The following is a 25354-nucleotide window of genomic DNA, read 5'->3' as shown; positions in this document are numbered from 1 at the left end:
ACAAGGCAGGGCCTGGGATGTATTGTTGAAGAATTACTGTGTAATAAGATAGCAGAGAAAGTGCTTAAATGTGAGGGAAGTTTTAAGTATTCCAGAAATACAGACAAATAGCTGATAACTTCATTAAATTCTTTCCTCTCTATTTGCAGCTGTCCTAAGGGTCTTCTAAAAAATGATTAATCTGAAAAATAGAGAGCCAGACTGAAAACCACCAATAATAACATAATATGAATCAATTTTATTTTATCTTACAGGTAATATAAAATATGAAGATAATATAAAATGTGAAGATACAATTTGGTGTTTAAAGCAGATTGCATCTTAGAACCAAAGGATAAGATAGAGAACACATTTCCTACTTGTGTACCTAGATGAGAAATATTTTCCGAGGTTTTGGACTTGATGTTTTCTTAAAATGCAAACCTGAGAATATGTTGGCTACATTTTTATATTTTTAATTCTAATTAATGAGCTATATACAAAGTCTTAATACAAAGTGAAGCGGAGGTAAACATATAGCCAGTGGCTACAATTAACATCCCTTTGGTCATCTGTTTGGATGACTTTTGTGCATTTTCTATATTTTTTAACTCAAAACTTAATCAAGTCACAAAACAAAATACCTGTAGATCTTTTCTTTTAAAGATACGCTCTGCATGCATGCGCTCTAAATTTTTGTTGTTTTTGTTCCTCACGTGGAACCTGTTGTTTTTGTATTTTGCTTCCTGGCTTTGGTCAGATTCAGAGTTTTGAACTTGGACATTTTATATAATAAAATTAAACAACAGTTGACCAAAATAAGATGCCATATATTTCTGAACCAAAATTCATTCTGATCTACAGAGCACACAGAAGTGAAATAGTTTTAACATAATGCAATTTATTCCTAAAAACTAAGGGTCTTTTTTAAATAAAACAAACTTAAGCTAATTCCAAACATAATGTGTATTTGAAAAAAATGAAAGTCATGAAAATGTTTATTCATACATTTTATCTCTTTGGAGGTAAAGTCTCACTCCAGTTTCTTTCTCTTCCTTTTCTTCTATGTCCTTCCCTTATCTCTGTTCTACACAAGCCCATCCAATTCAGAGGATATTTTGTTTGTTTGTTTGTTTGTTTTGTTTTTAACCATAAAACACTGCCACACTGCTGTTTATTGACTTTTGTTCTTTATTCCACATTCCTGTATAAATAATCAAGGAAATAATGCCTCCAACGTAACCTCAATGAAATCAACATCAATTTGGCCTCACTTTAATTTGAAGATAGAGGCAGATAACTGCATATGAGCTGCGTTCAAACTTTATAATGGGGAGAAAAAACAAAGAAACTTAAGGTAAACCTGTTTTTGTAAGAATTATAAGTTGAAAACCTTTGAAATGAAATGAAAATTAGCTGTTTATGTAAACTTAGGCTCTCATTACATGAGACAGCCCCTGAAGACCTTAGCAGTTCCTTTATGGCATTGGGTTCAGCCCACAAACACTGTCCGAGACCTTTGCAGGATGCTTTGAGAGGATACTGTGATAGGACCCCAAAACTCAGACTTGGAGTAAATAATGACCAGAAGACAATTCCCCATCCCTAACTCCTAACTCTATACTCCACCCCAACTTTCTCCTGTATGCAATAGAAATTGAATACAGACTTTATATCATCAGTTCTACGATGCATTCCTCCTCTTCTCAGTTTACTTACTTACAGTTTAACATCTTTGAAATCTTACAGTTATAGGCATCTTATAATCATTATTGGTCAGGTGGAAGTCCTGATATAATTGTCATTGCTTTTGCTCGCATAACCTTGAATTTGGTTGACATTCTGGAGGCATCACTGGATAATTGCAACCCTTCAATATTTTAGTCAACAAACTCTTAAAAGATAATTTGAGGAAGAAATGTGAATTCTGGCTGTTGTCTGAAAACTTTCCTTTGATCTGGTGAGATCAAGCAATAACCAGCATTTGCAGCAATAGACATCTGTGACTTGAAAGAAAGTCCCAGAGATAACAGTAGAGAACTCTTGTGCCACAAAAACAACATTTTCGATAGAACAGAGAACAATATTGTATGTGGAGAAAAATTCTGAATCAAAATGTGTTAAGAAAAGTTAACTCAATGAGGCAGCCTTAGGAATACATTGAGCTATTTATTTTGTTTATATTTTCTTTTTCATGTCTGTATGCAAGAGACGGCAATATATATTAAACAAAAATCTATGTCTAAATAAACTTAAATGGGCTCTTTCAACTAGAAAAAAATAAAAATTCTAAGTAAAAAAAAATCTCCATGTCTTTTTAACTGGCAATATTTTTCTTTCTTAATTGTACCTGAAATGTTGGTTCATCTTATAATGTGTTACCTTGGATTTGATGAAATATAACCACAGATCTATTCTTTGTGGGGGGAGAGAGAAAGAGAGGAGTGGGTAAAGAGGGAAAGTGCAGGAAAGGAGAGATTTCTCTGTGAATTTCTTATGAAGCCTTTTCTATTGCTTCCCATTATTTAGAAATCCAAAGCCGACCCTAGCCACTGGCTCATATGTAAAGATAGCAGAATAGCACACTATGTGGTAATAATAATTAAAACAAGTGTTCCAACACCTTCAAAGTAAAAAAAATATAAGTGGGAGGCAAACAAGTTTTATTTATTTTGTGACCTTCCAATTGATCATCAACACTTGGTGTTCCTGCAATGTGTTTCTTTGCAATTTGCAAGTATATACTGAGGGGCCTTTGATCCTGTGAGGATGGTGGTTTATTTTTACTTCCACTTTCCATCTTTGCAAAAACTGAAGTCAACCTCTGCTTCTTTTAAGGACTGAGTCAAGCCATTGACTGTTGAGAAATAACTGTAGTCCTTTACTTCTACCACTAGACAGTGTACTCTCTCTATGTTCAATGTACTGACAATACTGCACTTCTTTAACTCTGGGAACCTGGCTATCCAGTAGAAGAGGAGGCCCTATAAATATTTGTAAACACTAAATGCAAATAGACTAGACAACATTTACTACAGATCCTATCTGGGATGTACTCAGTGTCTCTAGTGTTTGTCTCCTAGATTTGCTCTAAGAGTAAGAGAAGAAAGATTCCCAGGAGGAGCATTCTTCTGGCTCATTGTGTTTTCTTGGGAAACTAATGATCTAAATTGCAGCTGAATTCATTGACTCTTCAAACCATAAGCACTTGCTCTCCCAGTTACATCATAGGAATCCAAAAGCAGAACTAGCTTTGTTTTCTGGAAGGTTGGACAAACAGAAAGAGCTGTGTAGCTACATGTAGATATTTTGCAAGCAAACAGTTGACACACATTTATTAATAGAAGTAATGAGGTGTAATGGAAAGAACAAGGCTTTGATATTATATCTGAGGTTAGGGCCAAAACTGTGTGACTTGGGGGCAAATTTCCAAACCCCTATGAGCCCCAGTTTCCTATTCTATATATAACATGGGAAGATTACAGGAGACAAATTAATCAATGACTATAGTAGAAATTCAGTAAATATTTATTTCTAAGAAGGAGAGTGACTATTGGTATGATTAATTTTATAAATTACCTGTCTTTAGAATGTTGGATATCATGAATGATGCTGCACTAAACATTTTTGTCCATAAATCCTTAATTCTCTATTTTTCTTACAACGTTTCTGTCTGTAAAATCACAAAAGCAAAGATATAAACTTTAGAAAAACAAGTTTTAATACATAAAAGTCTTTTCAGAAAAGCTATGTCTTTCACTGAGTAAGAGAATGTCTTTTTCATCTATACTTCATGGGCATTACATTTCATTTTTGTTGTTTAATAGTATCTTTTGTCTTATTTTTGCTTTAATTAGCTTTTTTGATTACTTTTAAAATTGAACTTTGTTATTTATCAATCATTTGTATTAATCACACTTTTTCTTGAAAAATTGATTTGTGCTGATTTGTTTCTCATATTACATATTTATACATACTAGAGTCTTATTCTGAATCAACTATGTCTTCCTTTGCTATGTCTTTTCAAACTTGTCTTCTAAATATCACATTGTTTTAATTATCATAGCTTTACTCCATATTTGAATATGTTTTAAAAAGCTTTAAGTTCACTAGCTCAAATATAGCAAGCCATCACAGGGTGTTGGGGGAAAAGCAGCAAGAGAAAAATAATAATGAGATCTAGACAGAGATAAAATGTGGACAGGCCTGAACAAACCTCTCCATGGCTTGTATAAGCCTAGAAATAAGATTTGGAAAGCTCCTTCAAACCATTATGAATCATGGCAGGAACAGAACAACAGACAGGGAGATAGATAGCTTTTCCTGTGTGCCCTGATCAGCCCAATGATAAGATGCCAGGTGATGAATGGATCCCATTGTGTATGCATCCTGTGTTCCAAAGTGGTGTTGTTTTGGTTTTTTTTTAATTCACCTGCAAATGTGATCATGTCACTTTTTTGTTTGGAACTTTTCAATCACCTGCTGTTGAGTGAAGAGTCAAATCTAAACTCAGCTTACAAGGCATTGAATGAACAGGTCCCTGCTGGTTTGTCCAGCCCCTTCTCCCTCCAAGCCCTCCCCCTTTCTGTGACGGCAGGAGAGTATCTGGATTTCCCTGGGTAACCATACTTGCTCCTCCTCACTGCTTCTGAAGCTCTGGTCCCAACAGCATTCCCCCCTCTGCCTATTCTCCTGATTGCTTCATCTGACAAATCCCCATCATCCTTTAAGTTTCATTTCAGATAGAATGTCCTTAATCAAGTTTCCCCAGCCTCTCGCAGGTACTCTCTCTTTTGTGCTCTCTACATCCTTCCATCATAGCAACTACTTTATTTCAAGTATATGTGCTCCTTGAGGTCAACAGCCATGTGGTTTCATCTTTGAATCCCTGGTATCTAGCATTGTCCCTGGCAGAGTATGTGATAAAAATTTCTTAAATAAATAATGAGATAAGAATTGGATATTGGAAGCAATGTAACATCTACAGCCACTTTTTTCCCTCCTGAGGAAGACTCCAGAGTTGGCAGATAAAACTCCACAAAAATTTTTTCAATTTAGTCTTCTGAGTTTTTAATTTGTTTGATTTTTTTTAACTGTTCCCAGAAGGGCGTACTTGATGATTTTTCTCTATCCATCTTACTGAAGGATGTGGAATAATAGCAAAGCTCTTTTTATAGAGAGAAATCATGTAGCTGGGATAAATGTGGCTCATCCAAAGAAGACTAGAGATGTCTCTGTAAAAGCCTAAAAATCATCCAAAGACGAGAACTCTCACAAATCCATCCACCTACTCGTCAAAAACACAAGTAGGATAAAAACTATCAGCACCTTCTAACCACAAAACTGTATCATAAACTTCCAGCTGCCAAGCATCACTTCAGATAATGCTTTTATTTCTGACTTTTCTGGAGCTTTTACACACATCTCAATTTTGGTGCTAAAAAGTAATATACATCTTAAGTCTATAGCTGAACAAAAACCCCTACTGGCCTCAAAGTCCAGTGGGGACAATCCCTGGGAAGTGGGCTAGACAGGAAGCAGAGCTACCTCTCACTTCCACAAGTTGTAATAGCCTTCCAGATCGTGTCTGTGGTCAATGACTGGCCAGAGCTGGCCAGCCTCCAACAGGCTTGTTTAGACTACTTGATGAGTTGACACAGCAACAACTCTTTCCAGTGCTATTAGTGTCTGAACATTAACAAGTAACAGTGTTCAGTGAGACTATTAAAGAGAAAAGGCATTTTAATCTTTGTTTTGGAAGTGAGCCTTCCAAACAAACTTGTGGTAAGAGAACTCTTATGAGCAAGTGGCTGAGTCATCGCGGCTCTCCTCTGCTCCTGGTCAGAATAACCGGACAGAACGGAAGGGATACCCCCAGCTCACCACGCTTCGAGAGAGAAAATGCTAAACACAGTCCGTGATGAATTTTCAGCACTCTGTCAGCAATACTATACTTCCAAATTCCAAGCAAATGGCTCACAAAGGAGTCCCTTACCTTTCCTAACGGCAAGATAAACAAACCTCCAGGAGACAGGGTTTCTCACCTTACAAGGGAACCCGTGCAATTCAGAGACTGCTAAGATGGCATTTAGAATTATGGTTCTGGGAACTGCTGTGGCTCCCAGGTGTGTCACCCGGTCAGGGACAGTCTCAACTAAAAGTGTAGAGATGGTGGCACGAATGTGACACATGAGGCTATACCTGTCTCCAAGAGCAAGCATTTCAAGCCAAAACGAAAGCAAACGGTTCACACGCGAAGGAGAAATGTGTGCTGACCTTGGTTTCTCTTTTCTTCTTCTTTGTCAAATAACATAAAAGCAGAGAATCCTAAAACTTAGAGTTTGAAGGGAACTTAGAGGTCCCCTGATCTAAGACCAGTGTGTTTTGCATATTATTAAGTTAAGAAGGTCAGATCATGAGGGCCTCAGTCATGGTTTTCATCTCTTGAAACAACCATTCCATTTTCCCCATTGGAGATACATATAACTGCAATGAGAAAAGCTGAATCTCTTGGCACCCATGACTGTGAATCAAGAACAGTTGGTAGGATCTGTGACGCATACTGAGTTTATAGAGTATGCATCAGTGTTTATTTTTCATCATTCTTACGCAGAGTGTGCAAACTGCAAGAAATTATTAACTGTTTCACAAAATCTGTTTTCTTCCAACCATTCAGTTAACTGAGTTCATCATCAATGTGATTTATACAGTAGGAGTTGAAATAAAAAACAATGAGTTAAACTACAGGCTATCATCCATAGTTAATGTGTTTTAAAATGGGAGTGAGTGTGAAATAAATTAAACCATCACATAATATTCAAGTTGAAGAGGGGGAGAAATCAGACTTATTTATCCCTCCAAACTGTATATAGTGATAGTGACCTCAGGTTATCATAGAAAGTAACTGCAGCTCCCTTTGGCTTCATTTACCTATTTCTTTCATGCATACGTATTTTGGAAAGTTGGTGGTGTCAATTATTAGTGTAATTTCTCTGCCTTATTATTAATTTGGAAGTAGAACTTTAAACTACCAGCCTCCTATTCAAGTCGTGTTTTTATCACAGTGGTAGGTTGAATAATGCACTCCCCCTCGCCCCCCCCCAAAAAAAACACCCAGGTCCCAACTCCTAGAAATTGCGAAAGTTACCTTGTGTGATAAAAGGGACTTTGTAAATCTAAGTTTCTTGAAATGGGGAGGTTATCCTGGATTATCCTGGTGGGCTCTAAATGTAATCACAAGTACACTTATAAGAGGGAGACTTGGCTACAGAGACAGAAGAAAAAGGCAGTGTGAATTCTGAAATAAGACGCTACACTGTTGGCTTTGAAGATGAAGGAAGAGGTCATGAGCCAAAGAAAGCAGAAAGTGCAATTTGCAATTCTAGAAACTGGAAAAAGCAAGGGAACAGATTCTTCCTTAGCTTCCAGAGAGCACGCAGTCCAGGTGACTGACACTTCGATTTCAATCCAATAAAACCTGTTTGGACTTCTGGCCTCTGGATCTGTAAGAAAATAAATTTCAGTTATTTTAAGTCACCAAGTGTGTGGTAATTTGTTACAGCAGGCACAGAAAACTAATACAATCACTTTTGCTTTAACTAGCTTTGTAAAGCAATTATAAAATTGGCTTTTTTGTCTTGGGTGTATATCTGATATATATATATATATGGGAAACCTGGGCTGCATAGAAGTTGCATCCTGACACAGCACACTACGCTGAGACACTGTCCCTTTTAAATCACCATATTTGGAAGGACACTCACTATCAACTATTTTTTGGCTTGCAATTTGTAGTTTGTACAACACAAATCAAATGGTATCTATTTCTAAAATTACTATTTTTTGACATAATTTTTAACTATTTTTATTACCAATATTTAATTTTTTTCAGTTTGGGCTCATTGCTTTTTTTAAAAGTTGTTCTTTCCAAAATAGGGGTTCTTTTTTTTTTCTTTTTGAGGAATTAAGTGATAGTGATAAGCTATGTTGAAATATTTGTCCTTTAAACTAATTTTTAAAAAAATCTCTGAGATTGGTCATATTCTAAACATCTGAAATCACACAGAACCCTCTCCCTCCTGGCACACTAATATGTAGCTAAGACAACTTTATGAAAGCACTTTCTCCCTTCAGCCATCCTATCCACCTCCCAAAATGTGAAACACAGAAATACAGAAAGTTAGACGTGACAGAGGACACCCTCCCCACCCCCTAATTTTATTTATTTGTTTTTTTACATTCAATATTATTTTGTTTTAGTGTCAAGTGTACAGGATAGTGGTTAGACAATCATAAACTTTACAAAGTGATTCCCCTGATATGTCAAGTACCCACTTGCCACTGTACATAGTTATTATAATATTATTGACTATGTTCCCTATGCTGTAATATACATCCCTGTGACAGCTTTGAAACAACCAATTTAAAAAAAATAAGTTTTACTGATTATGCTATTACAGTTGTCCCAATTTTTATCCCTTTGTCCCCCTCCACCTAGTACCCCCATTCCCTCCAGCAATCTCCCCCTTAGTTCATGTCAATGGGTCATACACCTAAGTTCTTTGGCTTCTCTATTTCCTATGCTATTCTTAACATTCCCCTGTCTACTTTGTACCTACCAATTTATACTTCTCAATCCCTGCATCTCTCCCCGCATTCTCTCCCTTCCCCCTCCCAACTGACAACGCTCTAAAGAATCTCCATATCTATAATTCTTTTTCTGTTCTTCTTGTTTCCTTAGTTTGTTTTTTAGATTCAATTGTTGATAGTTGTGAATTTATTGCCAGTTTAATGTTCATAGTTTTGATCTTCTTCTTTTTCTTATATAATTCCCTTTAACACTTCAAGTAATCAGGGCTTGGTGATGATGAACTCCTTTAGTTTTATCTTGTCTGAAAAGCACTCTATCTGCCCTTCAATTTTAAATGATAACTTTGCTGGGTAGAGTAATCCAAGTTGCAGGTCCTCGTTTTTCATTACTTTGAATATTTCTTGCCTGCAAAGTTTCTTTTGAGAGATCAGCCAACAGTCTTATGGGAACTCCTTTGCAGGTAACTCTTTGCTTTTCTCTCACTGCTTTTAAGATTCTTTATCTTTAACCTTTGGCATTCTGATTATCATGTGACTTGGCGTGGGCCACTTTGCCTCCATCTTATTTGGGACTCTGTGCTTCTTGCACTTGTATGTCTATTTCTTTCAAGAAATTAGGGATGTTTTCTTTCATTATTTTTTCAAATAAATTTTCAATGTCTTGCTCTTCCTCTTTTCCTTCTGGCACCCTTATGATTAGTGTATTGGTGCATTTGAAGATGTCCCAGAGGCTTCCTAAAGCTATCCTCATTTTTAAAATTCTTTTTTCTTCTTTTTGTTCTGATTGAATGTTCTTTTTACTTCCTTATGTTCCAAATTGTTGATTTAATTCTTGGTGTTATTCCCTCCACTGTTGGTTCCTTGCAGATTTTTCTTTATTTCACTTAGTGTAACCTTCATTTCTTCCTGGGTCTTTTTTATACTGTTGAAGTACCCAATGAGTTCCTTGAGTATCCTGATAACCAGTGTTTTGAACTCTGCATCTGCTAGATTGCTTATCTCCATTGCATTTCATTCTTTTTCTGGAATTCTGTTCTGTTCTTTCATTTGAGCCATATTTCTTTGTCTCCTACATCTCCTCGACTGGGTGTCCTAATTTTAAGGAAAGAGAATCGGATATTCCATAAGGGCGATTTGCTTGTTGTCTGATTTTAATGCAGAAGAGAGGCCATGTCACCTGACTGCCATTTCCTCTTATTCATGGGCTAAGTACCTAATCTTTGGCAGAACTTAGCTAATGTAGAGAGTATTTCGATTGTAAGTGCCTTTTAGAATCATGAGCTTTTAACAGAGAAACTTGAAGATAATCTTCTGAAGTCTCCCAATTTCCAGATAAGAACACTGAGCCAAGGAAATTGGTCAATTTCACAGGGGTAATCAATGGTAGAAGTAAGCATGAGTTACAGGTCTTCTATTTTCCTACATGTGATACTCTCTCAGGGTCATTTCTTTTTCTCATTCCATTTCTTTTCTATCATCTGAGGCAACTTTCAATGCTCAATACTGAACTTTTATCCTACAATTTTCTGTTAAGTTCCCCCAGCTACCTGTCAGGAAAGCCTCACTTTGCTGAGCCCCATCAGTCAGTCAGTGGAGTAGAGAGAGTTTATTATTTTAGAAGTATCTTCCCTCTGAGTAGAAATAAGATCTTGAGTACATCAGAGGGTTCTCCACCAGAGATTCGGTGGTGGAGATAAAAATTTTCCTACCATTTATGGGAACTGTGACATGAATAGTTTCGAATTCTTAAAAACAGGTTCCCAAGATCCCTCCAATAGTCTATGAGCCCTCTGTGCGCAGTAACTTGCAAAGGCCATCACAACTTCATTTTCTCATGACTACTCCCTATTTATCTTTCCTCTGTGAAGCCCACTTTTCAAGACTGAACAGTGTTCTTGGTCTTGGTCCTGAAGTATACCATCACTACTTACCAGACCACTACCTTCTATGATCTCATTAATTCATCCAAAACATATCAATTAGTACAATACACTGTGCTAATTAACAGGGAGTTAACAGTGTTAAATGAAGCAGATATGGTTCCGGCCCTCGTGAAGCTTTTATTCTTACCTTCTTACCTGGGATCAAATTTAAATTCCTCATCATCAATCTTTAGCCAACTTCCAATGTTATTCATTATTTTTTCTTTCCATCCAAGGACATACTAACTGCTAAATAAATTGGTAAAGAAGTCATGTTCTTTACATATGAAGAATTGCAACAACAGAAATAGTTGCAGAATTTGTAGCGCTTGGAATCTCATACATAAAAAGTACTATCTCTTTTCCTTCCTTATTGAATTTACAATTATTTTTGTAGCCTCTCTTACCCAAAGCTGTCTTGTTATTTATTCATCCTTACAGTGGAATAATACATAGGAACATCAAACAAAAAACCCTGGTACCATTACTCTAGGTGGAGAGACAGGACCTAATAGTGTCTTGTTGAAACTGAGTTACCAATATGAGTTAGGATTTTTTAAAGAGGGCTGATATTTAACTGGTGGGCACTGGTTCTGCTCTACTTGTTATTCATGGCTGGGTTGGTGCTTGCACTATACTGACTGTTATTCTGAGTTTCACATTGGTCTCACAGGAAGCTCTTTCCAGGATAGAACTACTTGTTAGTGTGCTGGTTCTAGAGCAGTTAAAACAACCCTATCAAATCCAATGTTCCTTTTTCATAACAATCCCCAAGTAATACAACCTACTTGTCTATAATACAACATATAATGGTTATGGTTGTATATAGAAGAGAACGAATGTAATTTCTGATAAAAATCATACATCTCAATACATAAATACATGGACATCAATACACTAAAAGACAAAATAAAGTGGTTATACCTTTACATTTATCTATAAAGAATGAGATTGGTATTAAGAAGGTCAGAAACCATTCTTTATAAGAAGAATGAAAAAACAATAGGAAAAGTACGAATGAATACAAGGATTAAAAACTAGTGTTAGGATAAGTAATTACAGGCTATGTATATTTGCATATCACAATAAAAAGAGAGAACTAATCCTAATTTAAGTAGGAGAAAAATCTGGAGAAGAAACACAATACAGAGTCAAAATATAAAAAATGGCATTCAATATTTTTACAAATGAGCTGGACTGTTTATAAGGGCAATACCAAAATAATTTCCAATGTTATGACATGGATTAGGATAATGACAAAATATCAAAGAAATTTCTGTCTCCAGTCTTTCTGGACATGTGTTCAGTCTCTGATGTTTTAAAAGTCCTTGAAGGTTGTATTTTTTATGGATGATGAAGAAAAGAAGGTAGGTTAAGAAAAGGAACTGTCGTTCAAGAGTCTGTAGACAAACTGCATGGTGTACCTCTGGGGACAATATCAGAGTAAGACTTAAAAACAGCAAACAACTCCCAAAATCACCAAATAATTTCAAAATGTAATTTTTACAGCATAGATTTCTTATTATTTTGCTTTGAAATCTTTGAGTATAAAATATTGTAAACCAGCCTTTTTAAATGAACCTCAATCTAATCTCTATGTTGTATGTGTCTTTGTTAATATAATTTTTGATGTTAATTCCATTAAAAACATTTCAGATTTCTTTTTTATGATTTTTGGTGACATCTACAGACAGAGGTTAAAATAAGCTTGTTATATGTGCTGCTGAAGATCATGAACATCATGACAATTGGTAACATGATCTCTCAAAATGGCAAACAACTCTTACTAACATTCTAAAGCACAAAGTCCATTCTTCCTTGAAAGTTCATGGTCTATTGCTTTCCTGGAAATTCAGCGTATGTTAAAATTGTTCAAAAATACTTTGTGTGTATATATAAAGTAATTTTAGGTTTCAGACTCAGATAATTATAACCAAATTTCTAATTTATGTGACTACTTGCTGGGATATTTAAAAGTTGTACGAAACTCACCTTCTTCATTGGGCAAACTATTCCCTGCATTGCAGGACATCTAGCACGCCGGCTCCATCAAATGCTAAGAGTATCCCCCAATCACTGTGAAAACAAAAATACCCTCACAAATTTCCAAAATGTCCTCCAGGGGAGGTACCACTTCTATTGAGAATTAATGATCCAGATCTATAAACCTACAAGTGTTCAGATAGCTGTTCTCATCTAGTCTCTGAACACATACTTTTTCCTTCATTTCCATGTTGTATTGTACAGGCAATCCTATGTGATACTTCCATATTTTTTTGTGATAAAAGAACTATAGAATAACTAAAATATTTCTTAAGGTGATACTTGGCTAGGAGTCCAATTCTGTAAGACCCTGATGTTATTCTATTTGCATAGCACATAGTTTGCAATCTAATGAGAGAGATGCTTCACAAATTATCTCTGAATATGTATCTTACTAGAGAGGGTTAAGGTCTGTAAACCTCTTCACATCTAAACCTTGCCTTTTTTGTTTCTCCATCAATTAGGACAATGCTCGGCACATAACTGCTGTCACTGAGTGAATGTTGAATGAAGCATGCTGACGCACATGTTGCAAAGCAGAGTAGGGGAAAGAGGACGTTTCCTCACTGGGAAAGATGGCCATTTGTGGAAAATGCTGCCCGAGGGGGCATACTAGGCTTAATCATGCTCCTGAGGACTCAGCTCAGGGTGTGTGTGAGGACTCTTAGCTCAGGGTGTGTGTGAGGTGGGAAAAGGGGCAGTTAGAAAGCCTAGTTCAAGACGATGTTCTAAAGGCTGGGGTGAACGTATTCACCGGGAGTCTTGGGGCAACAGGTAAGCAAGAAGGAAAGTGGCTCTACTGGTACCACAGCCAGGCTGAGATCCAAGGGCGAGACTGCTGGAACTCCTGAAAGGACATTCGGGAATAAAGTACGGCACAGCGGCTCTGGCACCAGGCTGGATTTTAGGATCATGTGGCAGGTCTCAAGGAGATATGAGGAAGTGAATGGGGCAACAGGCTGGAGATTTCAGAATAGAGTCAAAGGAAGTGTTCTAGCGCTATAATTTGAATGGATGAATGGAATGAGTGGTGCTGGGGGATAATTTGGACAACTAGGAGCCATGGTCTCAAGTGTCAGATATGAGGGACAGAAAATGGGAGTTTGGAAGTACATAGTGGGACGGTCTATTCCTGGCCCCTTGAGTTCCAAGGAAAGAGAACCTGTGGCTGTTAAAGCAACTCTTGGGTTGACCTGCAAAGCAGGGTCAGGCTGGGCTTAGCTCTGAACGACTGGATGAGGCAGAAGGAAGGGAAGCTAGCTAGGTGGGTGGTAGACAGGAGGTGAGGTAGGCAGCATCTTTTTTTAAGTATAAAATTGAATGAGATGATGTATTTTGACCTATAAGGTACTAAGAGGTGCTTGAGTTATGGTTGGTTTTTACTGTATAAGTAAATCATAAGAATTTACTAAAAAGGCTTAATTCTTAGTGCCCCAACCAGAGGGTATGCAGACCAAAATTTCCAGGTTTATTTTCAGTAACTAAACTGTTGGGGAAAGGTCTAAAGTATTCCAGATGGAATGTAACTTGAAGTGGGAAGCAGGAAAGAGGGAGAAGTGTGCGGCATTTCTCACCTTGACTTTACATCTGTTATTACTTTCTTATTTCCCTGAAATACTAGGCTTGTCTCCACAAAAAACAATCCCTTCTTCATACAAACTAGCTCCTCCCACCTTCCCTCCCATAACAAAAAAGAAGGTAGTAATATAAATGTGAGGCTCTTTTGTTTCTAAACCTATCAATAGGATTGATTTTATTTGAAAATCAGTTATCTTAAATTTCAATATTGTCTTATCTTCAACAAAGTAATGACAACTATGTAAAAACATCTATCACATACCACTTAATGAAAGGAGTGTGATGACAGGACATTTCACTATAAACAAAAACCTCAGCATAACATTTTTCATGTTATTGAAGTCTGAAAATTTTTTAGCCACACAGTTTGGTATTATGGGTTCTTGGTTCACGTTACTTCTGAGCAGGATCCAGTGGGCGCCGCAGATTGTCTATAAAATCAGGCAGAAGTAGTTATTTCAACCTAGTATTTTGGGTAAATTAAAACAAATAATTAAAGAAAATTGTCTAGAAAAAAGAGAGCATTGAAATAAATACTTTCTTAAAAGTAAACGAAATTTAAGCCAAGAGACCTGTCTCAAAGTCTGGTAAGTCAAGTTGGTTCAAGAAGAATATCCTAACACGTTTGTTTGTCCATTTGTGGACAAACTTAGAAGCAGTACATTTAAATTCTGCGGTGTTGACAAAGCAAAGATGAGATTTCTCACAGTGCTGGTGATCACCTTCATGGTGATCAAATAGCTGTGCACAAGGTCTAAAACAAAGGGTTTGAACCTGATAAAACAGCTACTCAGGGCAAGTTCTCTGCCCCCTGATGATAACATTGTTACCAGCTGTAAGTATCAGTTTTCGCTGTTTACCAAAGCCTTTTTTTCACAGAAGTTTAAAGTTAGGTTAACCTACAAGAAACGCCTTCCCCCTTAACAAGAAATATGATTAGGTCCTGGCCTGGCCAGGTGGCTCAGTGATTGGAGAGTGAGCATTGTCCTGTACACCAAAAATGTTGCAGGTTTGATCCCAGTCTCATCTCATCTCTCTCTCTCTCTCTCTCTCTCTCTCTCTCTCTCTCTCTCTCTCTCTCTCTCTGTCATCAATAAGCATATCCTTGGGGGGAGGAAAAAAAATGAAACATGATTAGAAAGATAGTAAAAAGATCCTTACCAAGTTGGATAAATTAATCCTATTATTGTTATTTTACAAATAGACTGTATTCTCTTCCTCTTAGAACACCCTCTCCACCCACTCCCAAGCCCCCAGGCCCAGCCAAAATACCAGTCATCCCAGATCCTGACCCACACTGAAACCCCTTACAGTACTACTAGTCTCTATGGTGCAATGCAACTTTCCTTACTGTCAGTTTCTGTTTTTGTTTTTCTTTCTTACCGCTTACTATTGTTTTCATGTTAATCTTGTCTCCTCCCTTAAGGCAAGTTTCAGGTGTTAAGCATCTTTTGCCTTTAACTGGCAGAGAAATTTACTATTTTTGCCAAAGGGAGTTTACTATTTACAAAGCACTTTCTTGTATATTCTCCTTTAATCTTCATGATAATTCAGTGAGGATGATACTATTATTATTCTCATTTTATAGATGAAAAAACAAGCTCACAGAGGTCAAATTATTTGCTTGATATCACATCCTCAGGGAAAGGTGAAGCTGGAACTGAGCTCTGCCTTCTGGATTCTAAATCCTTAGCAATTTCTATTCTACGGTGGACCTACTTCTTATAGGTTGCTCCATGTACCTAGAATTATAGATCAACGTTGTTATATTAGGAGGGGCATGTTTATGACTGCTGTACTTTACAGGATGGAATTTAGTCTGTAAAGATTCAAATGTTTTAAAGGGTCATGTTTGTAAGAGCTTTAAATGCATTGATATTGTGGAAAGAGATTGAAGTGAATCCATTTTTCCATAATTATCTAGAACCGCATAGTTTTACACATATATATGTGTGTGTGTGTGTGTGTAATGCTGAATGACATGATATTGTAATCTCCTTTGACTTGCTCACATTTGAGAAATAAAACTATTTAATCCCATTTCTTTTCTTTCTGTTTTTTTTAAGGTATTGTAATGTGGTTCTAAATGTTTTTTACTCTGTCAACTAGAAGAATTCAAAAAGAAAATATTAGTACTCTGTGAGACTATTAAACAGAAAAATACAAAAGACGACTATAACATTGGCTAACATTATTTTGAGGGATGTTACCATCTATTCACTCTCTTTCATAAAAACATTTTCTAGTGAAATATTTCAGTCACACATAAAATACAAAAAAATAATAAAACCAACATCTGTGAATCCATCATCCAATTACAAACGAAAAGTTGAAAAAAATAGAGTTGAAGATGTTCGTGTACTCTTCCACATCATAATTCCCTGTCAGATTATTTCCAGGTTTTATACTTTGAGTACATATACACACATATTTTTAAACAATATTTAGTATTATTTTATATAACTGAATTTTTATACAAGAGTTATACTTTTTGTGTCTCTCCGAAACTTGCTTTTTTTCTATGTTAAGAATTTTGAATTTTCTTGTTAACTTTTTGAGATCTGTGTTGATACATGAAACTCTAGTTTATTATTTTACTATCGTGGAATATGCCTTTGGATCATTAATCCAAAATTTATCTATCCATTCTACTAAATGCTGTTAGTGAATATTTAGGTCAACTTCAGTCTTCCACAATGATGAACAGTGCTGCTCTGGCAGTCTTATAGATGTCTATTGTACACATGTCCTAGGATTTCTCTAGAGTTTATATTCAGGAGTAGAAATAAGACATTATTGTTCAACCAAGATAATAGTTTCCACGGTTTTGTATCCTCACTAACACTTGGTATCATCAAACTTAAATCTCCAAAATGTTAGATATAAAAGTGGTATCTCTATGTGATTTAAATTTACACTTTATAAATTACTAATAAAGTTGAGCATCTTTTCAGATATTTGTTAATTATTCCCATTTTATTTTGTAAATAATCTGTTTATACCTTCTACTCGTTCTTCTGTTTGTTTAAATTTTCCTTAATGGTTTGTGGAGTGTGCTCCATGTATTGTGGATATTAGTTCTTTGTCAGTTATACACATGTTAGGATTGTCTCACAATCAGTACTAACTTTTTATTTTAATGATATATTTGATCACATATATTTTAAGTTTTAATAGTCATTGTTATTAATCTTTTTTATGGTTTGAACTTATAATTTGAAATAGTCTTTTAAAGTCAGGTCATAAGGATATTCTATATTTTTTCCTATAGGTTATAGTGGTTCTTTTCCTATTTAGTTCTTTATTTTACATTAAATTTCTTTGATAAATATGGTGTGAGGCAGGGATTCAATTTATTTTTCTATTTTGAAAACCAGTTGTCTCAGCACTATTTATTGAATAATCAATGAATCACTTTGATTGATTTTCAGTACCATTTCTACACTCATTAATTTTCCATATAGCATGTTTTTGTTTCTGAACTCCTTAGGTTGTACTTTTAGTTGACTTTCTATTCCTATACTGATAACTTCAATCTCCTTAATATTTTAGAAAAAATGTCTTACTCTTCAAAATCATTGTAAGTCTCTTTGACTTTTTGTTTTCCTAGGTAAAATTTGGGATCAACCTATTAAGTTTCACAGAAAAATCCTTTTGGATGTTGAATAGAATCACACTGAATTTATAGATGTACTATACCCACACTAGAGAAAATTTAAAAGTAGAAATAACAAAGATCTAACAGCATTAGTATCCTAACAAATTACTCATTTATGCATGCTTGTGCATGCTTATTGTTTATTTCCCATTAGAAAGTAACTTCCCTAAGAATAGGGACTTTGCATGTCTTGTTCATTGCTACATGCCAGTGGCTGAAAAAGTGTGTAGCACATAGTAGATACTGAATTGTTATTTGCAGAATAAATGTAGATGCATTTTCTTAAAATTTTTTCATAACTTCATTTTTTAAAGTAATTTTAAAACCATTTACAGGGAGGTTAGATATTTTTTCCATGTAGATTTGTGAAGAATAAGACATTATTCTGAGAAGCCATTTCCCCTAATGTGTTACACAGACATTAGACCAACAGGATGCTGTGAAAAAAAGAGAGGTCAGTGGACGAGAATGTTTGGGAAATGGCTTATACCAGACTCATCTCTTAGAGTCACCATGTATATTAGCATGTTAAAGGTTCTGAGAAGTTCTGCAGTAATGAAACTAGTTTAATTTTTTCCAAAAAACTATGTGCTCCCTTTCTAAAAATGCCAAATGCCTTTTTATGTACTAAACGTAAGTGCTGTTCTGAAGAACAACTTTACTATATGTGGGAAAGCATAGAACTGGAATATATTTGAAAATGTAAGATTATCTAAATGTGTTCTCCCATGTAACTGAATATTTACTGAGGTGAGATTAATTCATGGGACTGACACATCCCTTGAGAAGTCTTCATTTTTTAATAACGTTTTTTCCTGCTCGTATTAAATAAAGTGGAAATGATTCGTTGCTGCAAACTTCAGTTTTCTACTAGTTCATAAAAGTAAAATTTAGCCAGAGAAATACATTTGCAAATATCCATTTCATTTATTTTACTTCTGAAAGAAAATAAGTTTATAAAAGCCTGTCTTGTATTTGTGTGTTTATGCTGTTATCCTGGGGCTGGTAGCTGAGCTACCTCTGTGCTCTGCTATTTTTCTTACTCGTTGATTCTTTGGTTCCCAGAGGGAAAAAAATCATTTAAATAATTAAATATTATATACTCTGATAACCATATTGTCCAGTTTTTAATGACAGATGGTATTTCCTGTCCCAGACCAAACCCTAAATTTATAAAATTTCTTCACAATAACCATTCTGCAATTGCTTTTACATACAATAACCGTAGTTTACCAGGACTTTCTTGAAAGTCAATGTGGGCACTGCTGTTGCACCAAGACAATAGACATAAACCAGGACTGTCCAGGTAAATCAGGCATATGGCCATTATAATTACACAACACTCATTTCAGATGAGTCTGTTGGTGTAAGATGACTGTTACAGCTATCTTACTTCAAAGGCATTAAAGCATATATTTTTAATGATTAACACAGTCTTTAAAAATTTATGATTATGGAATCATAAAAAAGGGTTGTAAGTGATAAATATCAGTATTACTAGGCATCAGAAAGTATAGAATCTCTTTTTTAAAAAAGTATCACAACCCTGTACTTTAAAAAAAGACTTTAGGGCCCTGACTATAGACAAAGCTAAGAGTTGTTTGCCTAAAATTTACATATTATATATAACCTTTAAAAAATGCTATGGATATGTCAGCTACCCTCGAAGGACTGTATTGACATCTGCAACCCATCATCAAATTTTGCTTTGGGGGAAGGAGGGATGGCCTCTTCCAAGAGGAAACCTTAGGGAAACTCTGTGAAGCATTGGGAACATTTTGACATTTTCCAAATAATAAAGTAAGAATGCATGCTTTTTAGAAATAATTCTTTTCTTTGGAGGAGCTCTTTCTGACATCTCTTTTATAAGATAATAACAAAAATGATCCCCGTGTTTTATATTGAGTAGATGCTGAAGATGCTTGATCCAGTTGGTTTGTAAAATAAACTGGGAGTGCTTAAGCTGAAGCCTTATGTGTATGAAATACAACTGTAAGCATAGCCAAATATATAGATACACATTATATGTACATAGTTATCTAGTATACTTATGAGGAGTTTCCCAGGAGGACAGTTTGCTTCTTTCAGAATTAAGTTAATTAGGTTTGGGGCTTTAGAAGCAAAACAATTATGTCAAATATCCAGCTATATAGTGATAGACAGATATGTAGGTTGATGTAGATGTGGATGGATCCAGATTATATAGCATATCCAGATGTAAATATAGATATAGATGATGCAAATATAGATATATGAAAAACATAGACATGAGCACACATATAAGTTATAGAGCTAATTCTACCCTGTTTTAACAAATTCATTTAGAACACCTTAATAACAGAAAATCATTACTTTTATCTTGATTTATTTTCCCAATATTTTCGCTCTTATATAAATGAAACTCGAGGAGTGGTTAAGATTCACATTAAGATTACAGATTTCTTTCTTCACATGCTAATTTGATTTATGCTTTTAGAGAATAACTGGTTTGGAAGACTTCTCAAGGGCTTGTACACTGCTGGCTCCCTAGCCTGGAGTGTTCTGTATGCAAATCTCTAAGGCTAATTTTCTTTACCTTAATGCTGATCTCTGTGTTAATTTCCTTCACTCAGAGATAACTTCCTGAATACCATGGCCAAGAGAGTGAGACACCCCCTTTCCACCCCTCTTTAATATTCTGCTTTGTTTGATCACCTTACATTTGTCATTTCTGATTCTTTCTTCCTTCCTTTGTTCCTTCCTTCCTTCCCACTCCCTCCTTCTTTTTCTTCCCCTCCTCCCTTTCTTTTATCCTTTCCTTTTTTTCTTATTCTATTCTATTCTATTCTATTCTATTCTATTCTATTCTATTCTATTCTATTCTATTCTATTCTCCAGCTATCTCTGTCTCTAAAGAGCTGGAACTTCATTTACTTGTCATTGTATTTTCAGTGCCTAGAATATTACCTGGCACAGAATGTTTAAAATATCTTTGTTGCATGAGTAAGTAAATGAATGAATTAAAGTCCATCCAATTTAATTCATGAGATAATGCTACGTGAGAGCTGATGACTTCCACAGAGAAAATGAAACCTCTCCTTTGAACTCCACCTGTATTCCAGGCACAGTGGTGGGAGTGTCTGGGAATATCATTCAACAGAGTCACATGGTAAGCGGAACTGTTTTCATGTTTCGTTAACTGGATTTATTTTCTATTTTGGGCCTTTCTTCTGCTGGGCAGTGGAAACTTTAACTGAATCTATTTGAGACGCCATGCCCCTTTCCTTGGGGTTGTGTGTACACGTCTAGGGTTGACATGTGTGCGTGATTGAGGAGGCAGGTTCTGGTAATGTCCTCTTTCTCTACTGACCAAGCATCCTTGCTTCTGCCTGGTCCTTGTCATTGGTCCACACAGGTCGCTTCAGATGTGACTCTCAACTAATTCCTGACAACCAGGACACATGGCCAGCTGCCTGGCAGGGCAGGCTGAGATATGGGAAATTCTGCTTCCTTGCCTCCTTCAGGTACAGGAGTCTATTTTGCTGCATCGGAGAGGGGAAGGTAGATGCAGGTGACACTTAAAAGAACATGTGGGAGAAAAGCAGAGGAAGAGGTGCTATATCTAGATCCTTAGAAGTGTTCAAGAGGTCAGATGAAAAAATGGTATCATGGGAACCAAAGAAAGTGAGGATTTTATAAAAGAGAATGGTCAACCATGTTAAACACCAAGAGAATCCAATTGAAGTGGTGGGTCATGTTTAAGACATGCTCAAACAATGATTTATTTTAAAGGAGGTAAAGAAATAAAGGTTAGCTATAATATGGTAAAATATAGAAAAAACATTTATTTGGACTTTTTTTATTATCAAAGACTCGTGCAGTTTTTCTGTGGAAACCCAGAGAGAGAATGCTGAGCAAGGGTGACTTTTTCACTTCTCAATTGTAAGATCACTTACTATAAGTGATGGCAACTGGCTCTGTTTCCTCAGCCTCAATTTTAGCTAACTTGGCACACTTCAGAAATATTTAGTATTTCATCCTTAATTTGTACTGTTTTTTACATGGCAAAGACCTTTTGTTATGGTCAATTGCTCATTTTCTTTCTGTCCCCGCCCCCCCGCAAAAGGTTTTGTAGAGGCGTTACACAGAACAGCTGCTTGGAACATGCATAGGCCAGTTTACATTAGGCTGTTTTTTCTTGAGAAAGTCATAGTTTAAACAAATGGTTGTGTCTATTTTAATCATTTTTGCCCTCTTTTGAAGTGTTTTTTCAAACATAAGTTTTTTTTTAGAATAAAGTTTTGCATTATAAATTAGTCTGCTCTGTCATGTCCCTTTTAAACACAGCTGTTACTACAATGTAAACAGAGTTTTAAAAATGTAGATAAACAATTACAAGAGGAAGAGTTTCAAGTGTTTTTAACACATGGTAAGTTTTTGCTTACTTGAATTCTGTGGTTTGAAAGTTGAATTCGAAATACACTTTTCACAGATGTCAGGCTATTCAATACAGCTGTTTACGGATGCCCTGAGAGGCATTTTCATTTCACAGTTGGCACAATTCTGACAATATCATATTTTTGAAGCCATATCGGTAGTAAACCTAAGATAAATATGGAAATTCTATAATGATATGCTACATAATACCTTTTTGGGGCATAAATGAGGAATGGAAAAATTACTTAGTGGGCCAAAGCTAAAATGTGAAAGACTTTGCAAGACTAATTCAACAATGTGAAATAGTTATCAAATTTTTTTGTATCTTGAAAGGAGATATAATGTTAATCTATAATCTCAGAAAGAGAAATAAGGAAGTTCTAAATCTTTAGTGGAATAATCTTATACCTATATTCTAAAAATTTGTGTCTAAGTTTATCCCCTGAAAAGTGAAAAATCAGGCATTGTTTGAACATAAAGTTATTGACTGATCCAAGTATATTGTTTTAACCAAATTCAAACAAATGGACCTAAATACAGCATAAGTGTCATATTTCTTGAACACCAAACTAGGACTCCCAGATATATGTCACACAAGCATTTGGAGGGAATTGTATTGGGACTAGAACATTTCAAGAATTTTTTTGGAGGGTGGGTTAAGGGTGGTAATATGACTATATTTTAAATCAAAACTTCCATCAAATATCTGACACTCTACTATCAAAGTAGTCTAAAGGATGTTTAAGGATATCGCTGTTTAAGTTATTATTCAGAACTCCCCAACTTATTGATTATCTCTAACAACATGAATTCTATTATTTGAGTGATAAATTTTGGGGCCACTTAATTTCAGACAATTATTTGGATAATGTTCTCCCAAGCACCGTCACAAATAAAAACAAAAGTAAAATTAAATTCTATCTAAAATGAAGTCTATTTAGAAAATGCAATTCATTTAAATGTCTAAGAAAAACATACACAATTTCTACCCATATTGTTCCCAAACCACTATGTCTGAGTTATGAATCTTAGGGAGGAAGCCATGTTACTAAACCTAATTACTCTGTGTTTGGCTTGGAAAAATAGTTAAATGATTATTTAGCTATATCACTCAACCCAACATGACCTCATTTTCAATAAAAACATGATTTGATCCAAAGCCTTCTGCAGTACTCCATAATTAGACACCTTATACATCAGGCTGCAAGGAAACCTTGGTAAAGAGTAAAACAAGAATTTTCATGTGTTAAGTTATACAGCAGAGGGAGTCCCATGAATATAATACAAACATACTGATATTGCCAAAGAAAAGTCAATTAAAAATTATATGCACTCTAAGAGTTACAAAGCTCAAAATGTGTTGTGTAATTCAGGTCAAATAGTCTTGAGTACAGGTATTCATGAAAATTAGGCTTCATTTATTAGAGTTTTCATCTCTAAGAGCTTCTAAGAGTTTTCCTAAGTGAATTTTGGAACTGATCTAAAAAGTATAAACAACACTGTTTTAATCAAAATGTTCAGAATATGTTTGCATGTATGAATACACATATTGTACACTATAAGTAATGGCATATTTGAAATCTTAAAATTTCTCCTAAAATTGATCACATATCTGCCCCTTTAATTTTTGCCTCCAATGTACATAAATCTTGTTTCAAGGTCAATTGAATTGACTTTCTTACATAAAAGAGAAGCTGAATTTCCTACAAAAAGTTACCTCTTTTATTCACTGTGATTACTGTCCCTTAAACTTCCCTGAGTCATATAAATGAAGGCTAAGAACAAGATTATTTCCCACTGTTGCTGCCAGTTTTTCCCCCTTTATTTCTCTTTATTGTTCAGCCTCACAGTGTACAATTGATAGGGAGAATCTTGCCAAATACAAGTAATAGTAATTCTATAGACTTCAGTGATTATGGTCCCAAAAGAGCTTTGAATAGGGCTTGAAAATTTAAGATCAAGCAGAACTGTTCATATGTTCATAGGCTCTTCATTTACTTATTTATATTTTTAAAAACAAGTTCTTTTTGGCCTAGTACTTCAGTCCATTGATAAAATTAGTATAATAAATGCAGCAAATGTTACTTCATAAATATAATACAAAAGGAATCACCCAACATATCAGCCATTCCTTTACTAGTTAAGAGAACTAGTGAGATGCATACACATTTTAGGCAAGACATTAAATTGCTGCTGAATATGTAGACTATGCTGAGTGGATAGTTACTATTCTACTGGAGAAGCTATCTTACTGGTGGACTTGACTGTTTCTTTTAAACATTCTAGTGTGACACTGGAAAGGGTTCTCCTGAGGTCAGACATTGAAGTGTAAAGTGGTGAGAAGGTGATTAAAGTAAGAATATGATGAAATCTTCACTTTTCTTTATTTTAGCATAACAAAGTCTTATGCTTGTATAATCATTTCTGCCAGATACTAAGGATACTTACGGGAATGATGAAAAGAAAATGATTTCAATTGATATCTTGATTACATTTTTAACTTATTTTTTATTAATTTCCTTTATTCCACAAAAGAAGTATGACCAAGACACAGTAGATAGGAGTCATTTGTAAGCCCATTGCTCTTTTTGTAAAGAAAGCCCATGATGACTCAAGGAAAGAGCCATTCTAGGGAATGCAGTCTGGTAAGTATTTTTTACCTTATCACTTCTCTGAATTCCTGAAGAGCTTTCTGTAGCCCCAGTCCCTGCCCTAAATGTCCCCATGGTCCTCCTCTTTCACTTTCTCCAGAGTTTTGCCCTTGAGGGAAAATGTTGTGTTTCCACTGGGAGCTTTATGGTACTGAAGAAATTCCATGACAATGGTGACATTCCTGGTCAAAGAATGAAATAATTCACACTCTCCTACCAAGTAAAACACAAATGTCCCAGGATACAACCTCAGATCAAAAAGTTTTCCTACCTGCTCCATGCACCACAACATTTCCATCGGGCAGCCAAATATTTAAAATTATAATTTTTTATTAAAAAATTTTTTTTGACTATCAGTTACAATTTTAAGTGACAGGAAAAAAAAATCAGATCCAATCTTGCTTAAGCAATAAAAGGAATTTATTAGTTCAGGTAATTGAAAAAGCCTTGGAATAGCTCTGGCTTCAAGTGTGACTTGATTTAGTGAACTAAATGATGTCATTGGGATCTTCACATCT

Source organism: Pteronotus mesoamericanus, unplaced genomic scaffold (assembly GCF_021234165.1).
Source record: "Pteronotus mesoamericanus isolate MK-2021 breed Mesoamerican mustached bat unplaced genomic scaffold, CSHL_Meso_final contig_56, whole genome shotgun sequence".
NCBI lineage: Eukaryota > Metazoa > Chordata > Mammalia > Chiroptera > Mormoopidae > Pteronotus > Pteronotus mesoamericanus.
This window is presented reverse-complemented; position numbering follows the sequence as displayed.